Source organism: Psammomys obesus, unplaced genomic scaffold (assembly GCF_907164565.1).
Source record: "Psammomys obesus unplaced genomic scaffold, mPsaObe1.curated_primary_1811, whole genome shotgun sequence".
Classification (NCBI taxonomy): Eukaryota; Metazoa; Chordata; class Mammalia; order Rodentia; family Muridae; genus Psammomys; species Psammomys obesus.
The window spans coordinates 27704771-27709894 of NW_026593286.1; the positions used below are offsets into that span (position 1 = coordinate 27704771).

The 5124-nt window shown below is 43.1% G+C and overlaps 1 long non-coding RNA gene across 1 annotated transcript in view; it reads left to right on the plus strand.

Moving 5' to 3' along the window:
- The first annotated feature begins 1410 nt into the window (after window positions 1–1410).
- The window catches only part of LOC129683907 (uncharacterized), a 5690-nt gene continuing 1976 nt past the window's right edge, over window positions 1411–5124 (plus strand). Inside the window, exons 1-2 of the long non-coding RNA XR_008721217.1 lie at window positions 1411–1514; window positions 4523–4781. This is a non-coding gene — a long non-coding RNA (uncharacterized LOC129683907). The remainder of the gene's footprint in view (window positions 1515–4522; window positions 4782–5124) is intronic.

The following is a 5124-nucleotide window of genomic DNA, read 5'->3' on the forward strand; positions in this document are numbered from 1 at the left end:
GTTACCATCTCTGCCTATCTGTAGTCTCTCTATTCTTTCCCTCTTGTCTATGTCATCTCTTCTGAACCGATAGTTAAAAGTTTTGTGGTAAAAAATATTACCTTCAATTTTGTCATCTCTTCCCCGACTGCCTAACTTTCCATTTTCTCCATGATAATCACTCTTCTTAATCTCCTCCATATCTGTCAGGAATTTCTTATTGTAAAGCACATTGAAGAAAGAGCAGTTGGACCTCAGAACCCAGAATAGTTTTAGGACCAATTAAGGACACCAAAAGCCATGTTCTATCCCTTTTATGAAATAATGTGACCTCTATGTATTCTCCCATATACTTCAAATTGTCTTTGGACCATGTATATACATGAAACATTGTGTTGTTTTTCCAGAATATTTAGGGAATAACTGTAAGAAAAAATCTTCACATAAACAGTACAATCATAATTTTTTTTTCAAATATTTTGCTCTTCGGCTGATTGAATATTTCAGTATGGAAGAACAACTGTGTCTATCATTAACTCCACACTTTTGCATAAAATTTAGGATTTTTTTTTTTTTTTGTATGTTGTCCTTTGGCACTGAGGTTCAACCTAGGAAGACATTTGGGAGTTTTTCCTCATACAAGAACATGGAGGTGTCAACTTAAAATTATTTGCTCTATCAAAGTTGATTGTAGGTTATGGAAATGTTTAGTGAGCTACCCGCTCATGTATACTTTGCCACTTCTTTTTTGCCATTTGGAACAGCTATGAATGGAGGAATAATCCTCTATATATGTGCAGGTCGTGTGAGTGTGAGCTGATATTTAGGATAACTTCTGTAGTATGAGCTGTTGGAGTGGAAAGCATACATGTGTGTAATTTGAATAGTGTTGACTTTTCTTTTGTAGGGGTTGTGCTCATTCCCATCAATCAGCAATGCAGGATGGTTTCGTGCCCTGTGTGCTTGATAGTATGTGTGTCTAGGGAGGAGAAGGAGAGAAGAGAAAATAGAGAGAAAATGTAATCTTCTTTGAAAGTTGTAGTAAGACTTAAGAAGGAGGGATAGAGGGGTGGAGTCTTAGGAAAGGCCATTCTGGGTTTCTGAACATGAGCGAGAAGCACCAATGACTCTAGACAATGACTGCAATACCGATAGCCAATGGTTACACAGTCCCTATTGTGTGGCTGCCACGAATGACCTTATTTTATTGACTATTATGAGATTAGACACGGTTCATCTTCATTTCATTTTCTTCAGATTTCAGAAAACAAATAGTGAATATTTGCTACGTTCCTGGCACTCTACAAGGTGTTGGTTGAGGCAATTTTTGTTGACAGGAATCCTGCCAAATGTCAGCAGAGTAGGAATTTCTGAAGCAAGCTCTTCCGCCAACCAAGGCTCTGTTGAGAACACGGGTAGATTTAACTGTGGTTTCCTCTCAGGTGCTGCGTACTGCTCTCTGGAGAAGGTTTGCGTTGGTGACTTCAGGGCAGGGCGAGCTGTGCCTGACTCCCCTGGTGGATGGAGAGGCAGGAGTAAGTACAAAAGCCATTACCACATGTGTGCTGATGATGTGCCTGCATTTCGTGACTCAGCTTAATCATTACAGTTCAAGTTTGGAGTGGCATAAAGGGGGAGGACCTGATTGATTGGTATGTATGCGCGCACGCGCATGTGTTTTGTACTGTAATACTAAGGTGAGAAAGAATTCTAACTTAACTTAAGCAATGGCTGGCAGTTATAATTAGAACATACAATGTAGTACTGCAGAGCGATATTGAGACAGGCTTCCCCAAACCTGAAGGCATGTGGTGAAAAGTACCTCCTAAACCTTCAGGTAAATAAATATACTAGTACTGAGAAGAAAAAGAAATCAGAAGTTAGAATTAGTTCACAGCGGGAGCTAGTTTTTCCTATTCCCCTCTCTTTCCCTCCCTTTCTTTCTTCTGCCCTAAGCTACCTTCAAGTTTACTCCAAAACCCTGCTATCCTACTGTTACTGGTTTCTAAAGACTGTCTCTTTACCCCAGATGGCCTTCTCTATGTGTTCCTAATTGTGCTGCTGGGCTGGACATGATAACTCTTGATCTAGCTGCTCACTTATCCTGGCATCCCATACTATGGGACCAGAATACCAGCTTCCATCCGAGCTGTTCCTCAAGAGCTCACGTGTTGGGGGCTGAGTTGGCAGCTGATGGGCTTGGAGGATGTGATTGGCTCCTGAGGGCTCTGACCGAATCAGTTGGTTAATTCCCTCTTGGATTCATAATATGCTGACATTATTTGGTATATTAATTACATAAAAATACTTCTCGACAATGCCAATGTATGGAAGGTGAGGTTGACTGTGGCTCACAGTCTGAGGGAACAGTTCTTCAGGAAGGACCTGGTGTGAGACAACTGATCACGTTGCAGAGAGTGATGTGCGCTCAGCTTTCTCCTTTTCAATCAACCCAGGAGCCACCCTCATTTTAAAGTGGGTTTCCCCACCTTGGTTAATGAAATCAGGATAATCCCAGGCAGGCATGTCCATTGGCCCTCAGGAGATTCTAGAGGCTGTCAAGCTGAAAATTAACACCAGGCACCAGACGCTCTTTCACGCCTTCAGTCACCTCTCTGTTCTGGATCCTAGTTGCATGACAATGTGACACTTTCTCTCCAGTGTTTGAAGGAAATAATTTACCATGTTTGCGATGGAGCCTGACAATGGCCCCACACTTTGATTTTCTTCCAGTGTTTCTGTTTTTTTAAATATACTTTTCCAGACAGGGTCTAATTACATGCCTCATGGCTGGAACTTGCTGTGTAGCCCAGGCTTGCTTTGAATTCACCAACTGTTCTTCTACCTCTGCATCCAGAAGTGCTGGCACTACAGGCATGTGACATCATGCCCTGCTTTTTCAGTGCTACCTTGGGGCCAGATTGAACCTAGTAGTTTAGTCAGAAACCTGTGAATCACCAGAAAGACATCACATTCTTCCATATTGATTCCACTGCCTAAACCTCTTGATCTTACCTCGTAAGTATCTCCTGCACGCATCCCTTTTAAACCCATGTCTCAGTGCTTTACTTCCTAATGCAAGCTGCTGCTCTGAATTACTAACTTGACCCTATCTGGTCTCCCTTCATCCAGTTCACCTTCCTTCCTGTGTCTTAGTGGTGCCTAAAGTGTTCTTTTCAAGGACTTGTCTCATTGTAACAAAACACTCAGGAATGCTTTCTCTGCACTTACTATCACTTGTGATGGTGACAATTTTTCATTTTTTTCTGTGGAATTTCTCAGTTATTGCTGGCTTGGCCTTATAGATACCCAGCTCTTCTACGTGGTGACAACACTTATGTTTGCTCAACACAGGAAGTGTTTAGCAATAGTTATTAAAGAATTTTTGCACAAAGAACTAAAGAATACTGGGCATATTTACCTATTAAATATTGAGTTAATTGACCTTCAGTTTCAGAGAGGGAGTGGTCAATCAGTTGTTAGACTACCTAAAGGCACCAGAGGAAGTTTGGGAACTTTTATTTTTTGTGTATATGAGTTAACAGCTGCCAAGAATTTTAGCCACAAATGACAGGAGCTAATTTTGATTTTGTAGAATTTTTTTTTTTTATCTTAAAAACAAACGGGAGAGTCCATAAAACTCTCTGATGGCGCCACCGCCATAAACTTGGCTCTATAATTTGTTCTGCTGCGTTATCTGCGCTAGTGATTAGATTTGCTGGTCCTGGCAGTGCGGTGTGGTGAAGCTGCAAGGGAACCTGGGAATGCGAACTCTCCAAACAGAGCGAGCAGATCTAAAAAGATGCAGGGCAGCCCCGACATAACCAACACTCTTTGTAAACAGTCAGGGCGCTGCATTAGTCCCTTGCTCGTTGTGCAAGCGTAGTTGTGTGGACCAAAGTCTCCACGCCCAGCCCTCTCGCCGATTTCCCCGACTTTGCGGCTGCTCGTTACACTTCACCATTAGATACTTTAGTTTAACTGTCTCGAAAATTAATGGCATGTCATCCGCCAAATGCTGAGAATTGGCAGCAGTAAGTAGTAATGTATTTCGAAGTCCTCAGATAAAAGGCAGTCCCAAAATTCACTGTATCGTTATTTAAAATTGATGGCTTCTAATGAAAATGCTAAGTTCAAAGGGTTTGATGGCTTCTCAGGATGCAAAATGGGCAATGCCTAGAAATGAGCTTAATAAAACCATCCTGAAGATACTCACCCGAGTCCTCTTCCCACTCCACTGTGGGCATTAGAAGGCAGAAATATGCAGGCACAGTAATGGGGGCAATCAGTCTTGACGTGTGAGCTTATTATATTGGCTGCTTTTCACAGTTGGAGCCTCCTGAAGGTAATCACGGCCCTTTTGCAAAGTTCACTGGGTTGGACTGTCTAATCCATTCTCACCCTAGGGTGGGAATCGGAGGCACAGAAGAGGAGGCCCCCAATGGCACCACTTACCCCGGATTATTCAGGTGAGAGAATGGAGCGAAAACCTCACATATCCCTTCTCTGAGTTGTGAGTTCTGCCATTTTTTGCCCCCAACAGGGATGTATTCCCAGAGGTTCCAAATGATTTCCTGCCAGTCTGTCGTTTGTTCCTGACTCTCTTACGGAAGTCTAGCCTCAGCCCTCCTGCAGCTTTCATCTTTCCAGCACTGCTCTCCATTCCAGAAGTGCCGCGTGGATCCTGGCCTTCTCCTCACCCTCTCTGTCTCACTTCTGGAGCCATCTCTCAAGACTCGAGGGGCCCTGCCTCCTGCACGGAGCACCCAAGGGTTATCAAAAGAAGGTCAGGATGTAGTTTGGTACGTGAATTTTCTCATTCCGACCACTGTTTCTTCTTTTTCCCGTTTTCCTCATCAACTGGAACAGACGCTCTCTGCTCTGCTTGTGAGAAATCACAGTTCTGCAGGCAGAGTGGGTGAGCCTTGGATGCTTCACACTGAGTCCAACAGGTTCCCTCTGTCTGCCAGTTAAAATGGTCACGTAATGGGACAAAGCCTTAGGTGGGGGCATCATGCTGCAGTGGTCGATAAGCAGCTTGCCTGGGAATTTAGAAAGTTCCAGGGTACCCAGAGGGGAAAAGGCCTGGATGTTCTTTTTTCTTTCTTTCTTTCTTTCTTTCTTTCTTTCTTTCTTTCTTTCTTT